The sequence below is a fragment of the Lactuca serriola genome, chromosome 9, assembly GCF_051521515.1.
Source record: "Lactuca serriola cultivar US96UC23 chromosome 9, Lser_US96UC23_V15, whole genome shotgun sequence".
Taxonomy (NCBI): Eukaryota; Viridiplantae; Streptophyta; class Magnoliopsida; order Asterales; family Asteraceae; genus Lactuca; species Lactuca serriola.
Window position 1 is genome coordinate 3,906,295 of NC_136416.1, and position 15,652 is coordinate 3,921,946.

The following is a 15,652-nucleotide window of genomic DNA, read 5'->3' on the forward strand; positions in this document are numbered from 1 at the left end:
CTCGTCCCTACAACGGTTGGACTCAGACAAGAGCTGGGCAATAGGGCCAAATCCAGCACTCTGAGATTATTCAACTCTGATCGCATGTGGTGTGACGTATTCACCTAATGGCTAACTCCCATCACTCAGAGTCCCACAAAGCACAAAGCAAGCAGCATTCGGACACAAGAACTACTCAAGCAATTCTATCCCCATAACGAGGAAACTGTACTAGCATACAATGCTAAGCTCATACTATCAGGCATAACCTAAACAGGCTATCCTACTGCTGTCTACTCAATACTAGCATGCAATACTCATAAAGCTGAAACACATATAGCAGGCACATAAGGCATCCTCCAAGATCCTTAGTCCTATACTAGCATGATGTTCTACTGAAACTGGAACTGGAACTGAACAATTAACTTGTATGGGTAATTTGGGAGTGCTTACTTGAGCTCGGCTAATCGCATGCACCACACCCTTATCTTGTTTAAAAAAAGTTTCTTTCTTTCTAAGTACTTTCAAAATTCTTTAGAAAACATTTTCCTTTTAAAAATCTTTTTATTTTCCCCTTAGTTTGAGTTCAGATATGTAACGCCTGTGTTTCCGGGCTTGCCATTTTTAGCAATGTAATAGTCTAGGTTAACCTTTGTAACCTGTTTTGAAATAATAAGATTTTATTATTTGAGTATTATGTGTTTTGTGCTTAATTGCTTAATTATGTGGTTTGATTAATTAAGAATAAAAATAAGCGTCAAAATTTAAGTGTAAAATAAACTTAATATCTTTGGTTAATGTTGTAGTAATTGAAACGAGGTTTCCGAATATATATAGAGCGCCCAAATCTGACTTCGTATGAGGAAGTTATGATTTATCGAAGTTTCGGCTTAGCAGTATGCAGCCTGTTATACTCATTTTGAGATCGAGCGGTTTTTAGCCGAAGCAATCTAAATGAGAATCGAAGATCTCATTGTTGGTATCGAAGCGATAAAAAGTTAGGCGACAACGGACGTCAAACGAAGAAGTTATGAATTTATAACGGAAGTTTTTCTGTCGCGGCCTATTAAAAATAAATAATAAAAATAAAGTCAAAATTAGCCGACGAAGTCTAAACAAAAGTTGTAGAGCGTAGTCTCACCTTTCCGTGGATATAAAGAACGTCGAAAACGGAGTTCGTATGAAGAAGATATGAATTTCCGAAGTTTATTAAATATTTTGTAATTAAATTTAATTGGAAATTCGGAAGCATTATCCGAAGGAGTCACCGGTCTGATCCGAGGTACGCCCCGCGTACTCGAATATGCCATGCGTACTCCAAAGGTGTCGACACTCGCAGCAAGTGGCTCGAATGACGCATGCGATGACGATTTCGGAAGCAGTATAAAGAAAAATGACCGAAAGGAGGAACGTTTGGGTAAAACGTTGGTGAGAATTGAATATGAGGCAACGACGCTGGCTAGAATTACTTAAAGACTACGACTGCGAGATACTTTACCATCCCGGTAAAGCTAATGTTGTTGCTGATGCTCTCAGTCGGAAAGTCAATCTTGAAAGGAAAAGGCCAAGAGCGTTGAGAATTGAACTTGTCTCGACCATTGTGGAAAGTATAAAGAAATCTCAAGAGGAAGCTTCTGAGAAAAATGACCGAAAGGAGGAACGTTTGGGTAAAACGTTGGTGTTTGGTACGAACGGTCATGGACTGAAGGTATTCCAAGATCGTATTTGGGTACCTAAGTCAGTAGGAATTAGGGATCTTCTGATGGAAGAAGCTCACAAAACCATGTACTCAATTCATCCGGGTAGCACTAAAATGTATAGGGACCTGAAACCCTACTACTGGTGGCCGATGATGAAGCTTGATGTTGCAAAGTATCTGGCCGAGTGTGTGACTTGTGCGAGAGTCAAGACACAACATTAGAAACCGTACGGGAGTTTAGAACCATTGCATGTGCCTATGGGTAAGTGGGAAGACATTGCTATGGATTTTGTCACTAAACTGCCCAGAACAAAGAATGGTCACGACATGATTTGGGTGGTCGTTGATCGATTCACTAAAAGTGCGCATTTCATAGCGGCCAGGGAGAAATGGTCTATGGAAAATCTTGCAAATTCTTATGTAAAGGAAATTGTGAGGCTTCACAGTGTTCCGTTAACGATTGTATCGGATCGTGATAGCCGTTTCACCTCAAGGTTTTGGAAATGTCTACAAGAGGAAATGGGTACCAAGTTATGTTTAAGCACAGCTTACCATCCGCAGACTGATGGTCAGAGTGAAAGAACAATACAAACACTTGAAGATATGCTGAGAGCATGTACCTTGGAATTCCTAGGTAATTGAGATGAACATTTACCTTTGGTAGAATTTTCCTATAATAATAGTTTTCACTCGAGCATTAAGATGGCACCTTATCAAGCTTTGTATGGACAGAAGTGTCGTACGCCGTCTTGTTGGCTTGAGGTTGGGGAAAAGCAGTTTATGGGACCGGAGATGGTTCATCAAACTGTTGAAAAGTTGAAATAATTAGGGAAAGAATGTTAGCAGCCCAGGATCGTCAAAAGAGCTATGCTGACAAAAAGCGAAGACCGATGACTTTTGAGGTTGGAGATTTGGTTTTGCTTAAAGTCTCGCCGTGGAAGGGACTTATAAGATTTGGTAAAAGGGGAAAGTTGAGTCCAAGGTTTATTGGACCGTTTAAAGTCCTTCAGAGGATTGGGAACCAAGCTTACAAGCTCGAATTACCCGAAGAACTGAATGGAATTCACAACACTTTTCATGTGTGTTATTTGAGGAAGTTCATGGGAGAAGTTCCCGATATAATTCCAATTTCCGAATTGAGAATTGATGAGAACAAAAGGTTGATTGAAGAACTAGAGGCAATTGTTGACCGAAAGACTAAGAAGTTGCGACGCAAAATGGTTGGGTTAGTGCTTGTCCGATGGAAACACACGAATGGGCCGAATCTCACCTGGGAGACGGAGAGTGACATGTTGAGTCGCTATCCGCATTTGTTTGTTGATGTGTGATTCCGGGGACGGAATCATTCTAAGGTGGAGAGAATTGTAACGCCTGTGTTTCCGGGCTTGCCATTTTTAGCAATGTAATAGTCTAGGTTAACCTTTGTAACCTGTTTTGAAATAATAAGATTTTATTATTTGAGTATTATGTGTTTTGTGCTTAATTGCTTAATTATGTGGTTTGATTAATTAAGAATAAAAATAAGCGTCAAAATTTAAGTGTAAAATAAACTTAATATCTTTGGTTAATGTTGTAGTAATTGAAACGAGGTTTCCGAATATATATAGAGCGCCCAAATCTGACTTCGTATGAGGAAGTTATGATTTATCCAAGTTTCGGCTTAGCAGTATGCAGCCTGTTATACTCATTTTGAGATCGAGCGGTTTTTAGCCGAAGCAATCTAAATGAGAATCGAAGATCTCATTGTTGGTATCGAAGCGATAAAAAGTTAGGCGACAACGGACGTCAAACGAAGAAGTTATGAATTTATAACGAAAGTTTTTCTGTCGCGGCCTATTAAAAATAAATAATAAAAATAAAGTCAAAATTAGCCGACGAAGTCTAAACAAAAGTTGTAGAGCGTAGTCTCACCTTTCCGTGGATATAAAGAACGTCGAAAACGGAGTTCGTATGAAGAAGATATGAATTTTCGAAGTTTATTAAATATTTTGTAATTAAATTTAATTAGAAATTCGGAAGCATTATCCGAAGGAGTCACCGGTCTGATCCGAGGTACGCCCCGTGTACTCCGAAGGTGTCGACACTCGCAGCAAGTGGCTCGGATGACGCATGCGATGACGATTTCGGAAGCAGTACGCGCCGCGTACTGCAGTATGCCCCGCGTACTCCGGGGCTCCAGCCTCCTATAAATAGGATGCGAGGGCAGCCGACCCAAATGCCAATTTCCTCTCTTCTCTCTCCCGTTTTGCATCGTTTTGCGTTCCAGAAATATCCCGAAGCCCCGGTATTATTCTCGAGCCCCGAGGCAAGTCCCGAGATCCCGAAGATTCCGAGAAGTGCGGTTCCCGAGCCGAAGCTCTGCCCGCGAGAAGTTCGATTTTTGAAGAGATCTTCCAGATCTGCTGAGGATTACTACTTTTGCAAGCCGTAGTGCTGTCCGATCATCTTCTGATCAAGTGAGTGTGTAGTTACTTTCTTCTAAACGCATAATTATGAAGTATTTTATACGGAATACGTATTATGTGTATAATTTTGTGTTTATATGTGTGAATGTGTATTCACTTTCTTCTAACTCATAGATATGATTTATTCTCTATGAGATATGTGTTATGTGTGTGTGTGCCTCATCTGTTATGTGAAATATGTGTTGATTAAAGCATGCTATACAGGTTTTTAAACTATGTATACAAATGTATATTTTTATCTACTAATATGTTGGGTAGAACATGGGTAGATAGTTGGTGTGTAATAAACAGATGAGAGGCCTCGTTGTTGGTTGATCTAGTCATCTAGCGGAGTTTAAATGACGACCACATACTTTTCTAGATAGTCTTGTGGAAACATTAGCAGGTTCGCCACCTGTAGGTGTTAATGAACTTGGGTGTTCATTCGCTGCACTCCATCCCCCTCATGGTTGCCTTATTTGACTTATATTGCTGAGGTACCCCCGAAGCATGTGTTGTCGCCCCGATGAAATATTCTTAGACTAGGTCCCTTATGTTAGTTGTTTTAGGGACATTAAAGTGAGAATAACGGGAATGGGTAATTGGGTTATTGTTGGTTGGTGAAAATTAAATATGATATTTATCGTGGGTTGAAAACCCTATATGCTCACCAGGCTCCCAAGCCTGATCCACTCAGTTTTATTTGTATTACAGGAAGTAGCGCAAGGGCATGAGATGGATGAACCATCAAGTTGTTTTGTTTACAAGTCTGCATATGTTTATATTTGTTGAATGACTTGTAATGTTATCATTTATGCTTATTGGTCTGTATCGGAACATGACACCCCGAGTTTTGATTATAATGAAAATACATTTCTTTTATGAAATGCTTCGGTAAACATTGTTTTATCATGTTTTGTTTTTGGGAACAAATTCCGCAACTCTTTCAAATCAAAAGGATTTACTCTGAAATTATTTTAAAAGCATAAATGAAAATCGGTCTTTTCTGGCCAAGATTTTGGGGATGTCACAGTTGGTATCAGAGCATTAGTTTAAGCGAACTAGGAATTTGTAGGATTTCTAGACTTAAACTTAGAATGCTAAGTGGAATTTTGAGATGTGTGTCTGTTGTGTTTTAGACACGAGCACTAGTTTATTTTAGGAACGTTTCCTAAAATGCTTTATGTGCTAAATGTTATATGTTGCCATATATGATATTATTTGTTCGGATCTATGGTCTGTTGCCGACCAGATCTAGAAACCTTATGTGTGTAGGATTCTAAGCGTACGTCTACGATGTTAGAACTAGCATGTAAACGTTTCGGAGTGATAAGGATGATTTGAATATCTATCATGATTGAGGATCTAATTTCACCTTATTCGGTGTGTAGATCAAAATGGTGAGAACAAGAAGTGGAGTTGGAAATGCTGACGAAAACAGGAATCAAGCACCAGTGATTGAGCAAATACCTGTCGTAGCAGCAACACCTGAGCCAATAACCATGGCTGGTGTGCAATTGATGATTCAGACGATGTTGGATCGTCAGATAGATGAAACTAGACGGTTGCTTCAACAGAATCGTGAAGAACTGTCAATTCGTATGGAAGAGCCTGAATTAAATGAAGGGCACTCGGAGGGTGGAAACTTCAGTGGGTCTGTTGGTTAAGCCAACCCACCGATAGTTAGGCAAGATAACCGTGATGGAAGGAATGATGGAATGGGATGCAAGTACAAGGACTTTTTAACTTGCAAACAATCGACCTTCAAAGGAAAGGAGGATCTGATTGGGGTTATGGATTGGATCTCCGAAATGGAGTTAGCCTTTATGACTTGTGGTTGCAGAGGTAAGTTGCAGACTATCTATGCAGTGCGTCAGTTCCGAGGTGGAGCCGTTCGTTGGTGGAACACTCTAGGGAAGACTTTAAGCCCTAATGAGCCACTGCAATTGTCATGGGCAGAATTCTTTGTGCAGTTCAAGCGCAAGTTCTGCTCGGCTCAAAATCTGTTGGAGTTGGAGAACAAGTTCCTGACATTGACTAAAGGCAGCATGTCAGTTGATGAATACACCAATAACTTCACCGATAAGATGGATTTTGCCTTGCGTATCGTTCCAGACGAGCTGACAAAGGTGGATCGGTATGCGAAGGGACTTCCATGGGAGTACGAGGTGCCAGTACGTCAGGCACTTACTCTAGAGGCAGCTATCTGGGCTGCCAAGTCTGTGGAGAACATGATCAAGGGGAGAACCACCGACAAGGTGGATGTTGGTGAGAAAAGAAAGTTTGAGGGAACATCTGGTTCCGGTAAGAAAGGCAAATTTTCGAAATCTGATTCGAAAAAGATTGGAGGAAAAGGAGGCGAGGCGAAGTGGTGCGATAAGTGTAAGAAAAAGCACTTTGGGAAATGTAGCGAGGATGTAACCTGCTACAAGTGTGGAAAGGTTGGACATTTTGCCAATGAATGTCCGAACAACAAAAGGATGTGTTTTGGGTGTAATGAAGAGGGGCATATTTTGAAAGACTGTCCGAGGAAGAAGGAGGCAGCAAAGCCCAACATTCCACCAAAACCGAAGGCGAGAGCCTTCCATATGACACTTGAGGCTGCGAAAGATGAAGCTGATGTCGCTTCAAGTACCTTTCTCGTAAACAAATTACCTGCTCAAATTTTGTTTGATTCTGGAGCCAACTACTCCTTTATTTCGCATGAGTTTGGTAGAAAGCTAGCCTTGCCTATTGATAGACTAGATAATGTTTTATTAGTCGAAGTAGCTAGTGGCAAGTTTGTACCTGTTAGCCATCGTATGAAAAACATCTTAATTGACCTTAATGGGAATAAGTTTCACGAGGCGTTATTGCCTATCGAACTTAATGGTTTCGACATCGTCTTGGGAATGGATTGGCTTAGCGCCAATGATGCCGAAATTTTATGCAAGAAAAAGATAGTTAAAGTAAACCCGCCTAGAAAAGATTCGTTTATGGTGTATGGGGACAAACGGCGAGTGAATTCTGGGATCATTTCTCTAATGAAAGCCAGAAAGTGTTTGACCAACGGATGTACATCATATTTAGCGTTTGTGATTGATGCTAAGAAAGAGAAGAAGGTGATGCAAAGCATTCCAGTGATGTGTGATTATCCGGAAGTGTTTCCCGAGGATCTTCCTGGATTACCACCTGATAGACAAGTGGAGTTCAGAATAGACTTGTTACCCGGAACCACGCCAATAGCAAAAGCACCTTATCGATTAGCACCGACGGAGATGAAGGAGCTGATGATGCAACTTCAGGAGTTATTGGACAAAGGTTTCATTAGACCTAGTTCATCGCCCTGGGGAGCTCCGGTGTTATTTGTAAAGAAGAAAGATGGAAGTATGAGAATGTGCATCGATTACAGAGAGCTGAACAAGGCAACAATAAAGAATAGATATCCGTTGCCGAGGATTGATGACCTGTTTGATCAATTTCAAGGTTCGAGCTATTTCTCGAAGATCGATCTTAGGTCAGGATATCATCAGCTAAAAGTAAGAGAGAAATATATCGAGAAGACTGCATTCAGAACTAGATATGGACACTATGAGTTCTTGGTTATGTCGTTTGGACTAACCAATGCACCGGCAACGTTCATGGATTTGATGAATAGGGTTTGTAATCCTTTCCTTGATAAATCCGTGATAGTGTTCATAGATGACATTCTGATTTACTCGAAAAGCCAGGAGGAGCATGGCAGACACTTGCGAGAAGTGTTAGAAGTTTTGAAGAAGGAGAAGCTTTATGCAAAGTTCTCCAAATGTGATTTTTGGATTCGTGAAGTCCAATTCTTGGGTCACGTGGTCAACCAAGAAGGGATAATGGTTGATCCAACGAAGATCGAAGTTGTGATGAAGTGGGAACAACCGAAAAGTCCCACGGAGATTCGAAGCTTTTTGGGATTAGCCGGATATTACCGCAGGTTTATCCAAGGCTTTTCTTCGATTGCTACTCCATTAACAGCTTTGACCCACAAAGGAGCTACTTATGCTTGGAGTGATAAGCATAAAGAAGCATTCGAGAAGTTAAAGAAGAAGCTATGCGAGGCACCGATACTTTCTCTACCCGATGGAGTTGAAGACTTCGCTGTTTATAGCGATGCGTCTGGTGTTGGATTGGGTTGTGTTTTGACCCAAAGAGAAAAGGTGATAGCATATGCGTCTCGACAGCTGAAGGAGCATGAAAAGAATTACCCGACTCATGATTTGGAGTTGGCAGCGGTAGTTTTCGCTCTGAAAATATGGAGGCATTACCTCTATGGCACGAAGTGCGAACTTTTTACTGATCATAAGAGTCTCCAATATCTCTTTAATCAGAAAGAATTGAATATGAGGCAACGACGCTGGCTAGAATTACTTAAAGACTACGACTGCGAGATACTTTACCATCCCGGTAAAGCTAATGTTGTTGCTGATGCTCTCAGTCGGAAAGTCAATCTTGAAAGGAAAAGGCCAAGAGCGTTGAGAATTGAACTTGTCTCGACCATTGTGGAAAGTATAAAGAAAGCTCAAGAGGAAGCTTCTGAGAAAAATGACCGAAAGGAGGAACGTTTGGGTAAAACGTTGGTGTTTGGTACGAACGGTCATGGACTGAAGGTATTCCAAGATCGTATTTGGGTACCTAAGTCAGTAGGAATTAGGGATCTTCTGATGGAAGAAGCTCACAAAACCATGTACTCAATTCATCCGGGTAGCACTAAAATGTATAGGGACCTGAAACCCTACTACTGGTGGCCGATGATGAAGCTTGATGTTGCAAAGTATCTGGCCGAGTGTGTGACTTGTGCGAGAGTCAAGACACAACATTAGAAACCGTACGGGAGTTTAGAACCATTGCATGTGCCTATGGGTAAGTGGGAAGACATTGCTATGGATTTTGTCACTAAACTGCCCAGAACAAAGAATGGTCACGACATGATTTGGGTGGTCGTTGATCGATTCACTAAAAGTGCGCATTTCATAGCGGCCAGGGAGAAATGGTCTATGGAAAATCTTGCGAATTCTTATGTAAAGGAAATTGTGAGGCTTCACAGTGTTCCGTTAACGATTGTATCGGATCGTGATAGCCGTTTCACCTCAAGGTTTTGGAAATGTCTACAAGAGGAAATGGGTACCAAGTTATGTTTAAGCACAGCTTACCATCCGCAGACTGATGGTCAGAGTGAAAGAACAATACAAACACTTGAAGATATGCTGAGAGCATGTACCTTGGAATTCCTAGGTAATTGAGATGAACATTTACCTTTGGTAGAATTTTCCTATAATAATAGTTTTCACTCGAGCATTAAGATGGCACCTTATCAAGCTTTGTATGGACAGAAGTGTCGTACGCCGTCTTGTTGGCTTGAGGTTGGGGAAAAGCAGTTTATGGGACCGGAGATGGTTCATCAAACTGTTGAAAAGTTGAAATAATTAGGGAAAGAATGTTAGCAGCCCAGGATCGTCAAAAGAGCTATGCTGACAAAAAGCGAAGACCGATGACTTTTGAGGTTGGAGATTTGGTTTTGCTTAAAGTCTCGCCGTGGAAGGGACTTATAAGATTTGGTAAAAGGGGAAAGTTGAGTCCAAGGTTTATTGGACCGTTTAAAGTCCTTCAAAGGATTGGGAACCAAGCTTACAAGCTCGAATTACCCGAAGAACTGAATGGAATTCACAACACTTTTCATGTGTGTTATTTGAGGAAGTTCATGGGAGAAGTTCCCGATATAATTCCAATTTCCGAATTGAGAATTGATGAGAACAAAAGGTTGATTGAAGAACTAGAGGCAATTGTTGACCGAAAGACTAAGAAGTTGCGACGCAAAATGGTTGGGTTAGTGCTTGTCCGATGGAAACACACGAATGGGCCGAATCTCACCTGGGAGACGAAGAGTGACATGTTGAGTCGCTATCCGCATTTGTTTGTTGATGTGTGATTCCGGGGACGGAATCATTCTAAGGTGGAGAGAATTGTAACGCCTGTGTTTCCGGGCTTGCCATTTTTAGCAATGTAATAGTCTAGGTTAACCTTTGTAACCTGTTTTGAAATAATAAGATTTTATTATTTGAGTATTATGTGTTTTGTGCTTAATTGCTTAATTATGTGGTTTGATTAATTAAGAATAAAAATAAGCGTCAAAATTTAAGTGTAAAATAAACTTAATATCTTTGGTTAATGTTGTAGTAATTGAAACGAGGTTTCCGAATATATATAGAGCGCCCAAATCTGACTTCGTATGAGGAAGTTATGATTTATCGAAGTTTCGGCTTAGCAGTATGCAGCCTGTTATACTCATTTTGAGATCGAGTGGTTTTTAGCCGAAGCAATCTAAATGAGAATCGAAGATCTCATTGTTGGTATCGAAGCGATAAAAAGTTAGGCGACAACGGACGTCAAACGAAGAAGTTATGAATTTATAACGAAAGTTTTTCTGTCGCGGCCTATTAAAAATAAATAATAAAAATAAAGTCAAAATTAGCCGACGAAGTCTAAACCAAAGTTGTAGAGCGTAGTCTCACCTTTCCGTGGATATAAAGAACGTCGAAAACGGAGTTCGTATGAAGAAGATATGAATTTCCGAAGTTTATTAAATATTTTGTAATTAAATTTAATTGGAAATTCGGAAGCATTATCCGAAGGAGTCACCGGTCTGATCCGAGGTACGCCCCGCGTACTCCGAAGGTGTCGACACTCGCAGCAAGTGGCTCGGATGACGCATGCGATGACGATTTCGGAAGCAGTACGCGCCGCGTACTGCAGTATGCCCCGCGTACTCCGGGGCTCCAGCCTCCTATAAATAGGATGCGAGGGCAGCCGACCCAAATGCCAATTTCCTCTCTTCTCTCTCCCGTTTTGCATCGTTTTGCGTGCCAGAAATATCCTGAAGCCCCGGTATTATTCTCGAGCCCCGAGGCAAGTCCCGAGATCCCGAAGATTCCGAGAAGTGCGGTTCCCGAGCCGAAGCTCTGCCCGCGAGAAGTTCGATTTTTGAAGAGATCTTCCAGATCTGCTGAGGATTACTACTTTTGCAAGCCGTAGTGCTGTCCGATCATCTTCTGATCAAGTGAGTGTGTAGTTACTTTCTTCTAAACGCATAATTATGAAGTATTTTATACGGAATACGTATTATGTGTATAATTTTGTGTTTATATGTGTGAATGTGTATTCACTTTCTTCTAACTCATAGATATGATTTATTCTCTATGAGATATGTGTTATGTGTGTGTGTGCCTCATCTGTTATGTGAAATATGTGTTGATTAAAGCATGCTATACAGGTTTTTAAACTATGTATACAAATGTATATTTTTATCTACTAATATGTTGGGTAGAACATGGGTAGATAGTTGGTGTGTAATAAACAGATGAGAGGCCTCGTTGTTGGTTGATCTAGTCATCTAGCGGAGTTTAGATGACGACCACATACTTTTCTAGATAGTCTTGTGGAAACATTAGCAGGTTCGCCACCTGTAGGTGTTAATGAACTTGGGTGTTCATTCGCTGCACTCCATCCCCCTCATGGTTGCCTTATTTGACTTATATTGCTGAGGTACCCCCGAAGCATATGTTGTCGCCCCGATGAAATATTCTTAGACTAGGTCCCTTATGTTAGTTGTTTTAGGGACATTAAAGTGAGAATAACGGGAATGGGTAATTGGGTTATTGTTGGTTGGTGAAAATTAAATATGATATTTATCGTGGGTTGAAAACCCTATATGCTCACCAGGCTCCCAAGCCTGACCCACTCAGTTTTATTTGTATTACAGGAAGTGGCGCAAGGGCATGAGATGGATGAACCATCAAGTTGTTTTGTTTACAAGTCTGCATATGTTTATATTTGTTGAATGACTTGTAATGTTATCGTTTATGCTTATTGGTCTGTATCGGAACATGACACCCCGAGTTTTGATTATAATGAAAATACATTTCTTTTATGAAATGCTTCGGTAAACATTGTTTTATCATGTTTTGTTTTTGGGAACAAATTCCGCAACTCTTTCAAATCAAAAGGATTTACTCTGAAATTATTTTAAAAGCATAAATGAAAATCGGTCTTTTCTGGCCGAGATTTTAGGGATGTCACAAGATACACCCGGAAGTGTATCCGAATCCCTCAAACCAAGGCTCTGATACCAACTTGAAACAATCCAAAAATACGACCCAAAAAATTTCATTTTCAATATAACCAAAAATCATAAATCTGAGTATCATATAATAAAACCACACACTATGTATCTCAAACCATAGTAAAATACTGTAAGGAAAACTGTATCACAACTGTATCAAAACATATCAAGAAACTGAATCAACTCCCAGGATAAAAACTGAAGCTGTGGTGTGTGCGATGCGATCATCCCGAGCTCTTCCCTTTGCTTGCGGAAGTACCTGAAACAAAAACTGAAACTGTAATGATGAGATTAAAACTTAATCTTGAAGACCGATTAGATCTTAAACAGGTAAATAGATATTAAACAGCAAGAATGAACGCAAAATAAAGAACAACTCAAGGATGAATCAAACGAGTCGAATGATTATAAAATAACCCTCAGAAGAGCTCGATCAAGAACATCAACTGTAGAGGGTTGGAGGTTTACAAGAACGATAAAGAAATCTGCAAAGTAATCGTTATTCTCTATAACCTTTTTCTAGATGGTTAACCTAATATGCATGCAAGCATATCCTTATATAATAAACCTAGCAAGCTCACGGTTGGACAGGCCCAAAACCGGAGTACAAAATAAATGGACTAACAGCCGAGCCCAATGACGCAATCTTCAAACGAATCTTCAACCCAACAATCTCCCCCTTTGCGTCAATTGGAGCAAGATCTTCACTTGTTACTTGGGCCAGCAGCAGCACCAGGTACCTTCTTCTTCACAGTCTCGAACAGACGAGAGATAAGAGCCAGTATCGTCTGTCTAAACCTGATGTACCATTGGATCATGTCGTTGAAGTACTTGATATCGTCTGCTGCATTCTCTTTACACCTTCGGATGATTGACAGCACGTGCTCCAGACAAGTAGTGGTGTAAAGATGTTTGTCAGCTAAAGCAAAGAGACATATATGTCCTTCTGCTCTAGTAAACATGACCGAATTGCGTCTCGGGTCGATCTTGCCCATTTGCATTTGATTGAGATCACTGGCCGATCCCACAGGAGCTATCTTCGGTTTCTTCTTGAAGACTGTGGCTACCTCCTGATCCATTAGGGCTACCTCCATGATGTAACAGACTAACATCCTTTTGAGATGGTCTATAATTGGACCATATTTGGCTTCATTCGTCAAAAGGATATTATGCAAAACAATCCAATCATGAGGATTTAGGTTCGGTAGATCTGCCAAGGATATAAGATGTTCAGTTCTTGAAGACCCTCGAATCACCTTGAACCGAACGTTGATGAATCTTCCTTCGGTATAAGGCTTTAAGACCCGAACGTTCACTATCTTCTGGGCGCTCCATGTTTGATACTGAGGACGAGCAGCCTTCAGATAGAATTCGATCAGCTCCCTATCAACCTCTGGATTAGGATGATGGACTTCAAAAATATTGGAGAAGGCGTGGAAGATAAACGCCTTTCGAGTCAACGGCATGTCGAACTGCGAATCGACAGAATTATAGCAGTCGAAGGAAATCACCGGCTCGAGCCATAGGATGCTAGGAGTATCTATGGCCTCCTTAATCATTTGCTCCCGAGTCCAGGCAGGGAAGAGAGTCTTCCTGCTCTCGAGGAGATTGTGGGCTTCTTTCTGCTTGCGTTCGGCTTCTTCAGCCTCTCGCGCCACACGAATGTAGTCATCATCGACATTGCGACTGTTTTTGCGCTTCAACATGTCAGCATTGGTTTCTTCATCTTCATCTTCTTCCTCAGCTATGTTCTTCCCTTTCTCCTTCACACCCGAACCCGAAGCTTGACCAGTCGGAGGTGGTTCGGTTGTGTGAGTAGCTGTTGAGGAAGGAGGTGGTTTCGATCCGGACTTCTTCCCTTCTCCCCCTTGTTTCGGATCGGACACGAAACTAGGTAAGCCCTCAATTTTGCTGAGAAGGTCCAGGGCAGGAGCAAGTTTTTCAGCAAGGGTTCGTCTCACCGAATGGTTGAGAATCGGATCGTGTGCTTCCAGGATGTTAGATAGGGCAGCGTGTACATCCGAAACACAAGTTTTTATAACCTCCCGTTCGGATCGAAGAGCTTCAAGCTGTTGTTGAGAGTTTGAAAGCTGAGTGCTCTTGACCTTAAGGGCGGTGGTTTTGCTTGCCAGAACGTCCATTAACGAATTTTCAGCTGCAAGATCCTCTTGTAGCTTAGCGAGGCGCTCGTCAGTGGAGGCACGAAGGGCCGAGTTGTCATCGCTGATTGATTGGCGAAGTGTAGCGAATGATTGTAACTCCGTTGAGACGAACTTGGCCAATTGCTGAATGATTGGTTCCAAAGTTGTCTTGGTGGCATCAGCGCTCTCCTGTAAGGACTTCAACAGAGAAGAGGCGTCTGAGAATAGTTTATCGACTTTTGCGGTCGCTGCCTCACAGGCTTTTGTAAAGGCGTCTATGGCGGTTGTGGCTGAAGCTACAGAATCATGCTGAGCCCTGGAGAAGGCATCAACAATCTTCTGAAGAGCGGCTTCAGAGAGAGAGGACTGGTTGTTGGAAGATGAAGCAAGAAGTAAGTCAACCTTCTTGTTTAGCTCCTTAAGATGCTTCTTCGTCACTGGAGCATCGTCCTCATCGTCACTTCGAACCTGAAACGGACTAAAGTAGACCGAATCAAAGGTCATGTTTTCACCGCCAAGGAACGAGTTATCTCCATCAGAGGCATGATCTGGAGATGGTGGGGGTGGTGAAGCTGGGGGTGTGGTGGTTTGGGTAGGTTCAGGTTGAGTGTTTGTGGGGGTAGTTTCGGGTGGTGGTTGAGTGTGGGTAGGTTCGGTTGTATGCTGGGTTTCGGTTTGATGTGGTTCGGTTACGGGTGGTGTTTCGGTTGCACTGGTATGAACCCCCGTATCAGATACGTTGGTTGTAACCTTTGTAGTTGTGGTTGTTGTATCTGTGAAAATGGGTGGTGGTATAGGGAAAGAGGTTTGAGGAATGGTGGTAGTGGGGGTTATGGTGGGAATGGAAGTAGAGATGGTTTGAGGAGGTGAAGGAAGTGGTGAGACATGAATGTCCATGTCTGGGGTAGGTGATCGGGGTGGGGTGTTGCCTCTTTAAGGGGTTTCGCCTCTTTGAGAGCCGTCCGAACCCGAACGCTCGCCTTCTGAGTCACTCGAAGAGGAAGGGATGAGAAGTTTTCGCTTCGGTTGAGTCTTCCTTCTCTTCGGCTGCGGTGACTGGGCAGGTTTTGTTTGTTTCCTCTTCCTGGGAGAAGGACCTTTAGGAGCTTTGGTCACTTGCTTCCCTTTTTCCGCCTTTTTGCCCCTGTTAACCGGTTTGTCAGCATCATGGATGGACTTTAGCATTTCCGGTGTAAGTTCCCTAGGTCCAGTTGCCCTGAACTCCTTAAGCATCCGGATGAGCCTGCTGTCAGAGGGAACA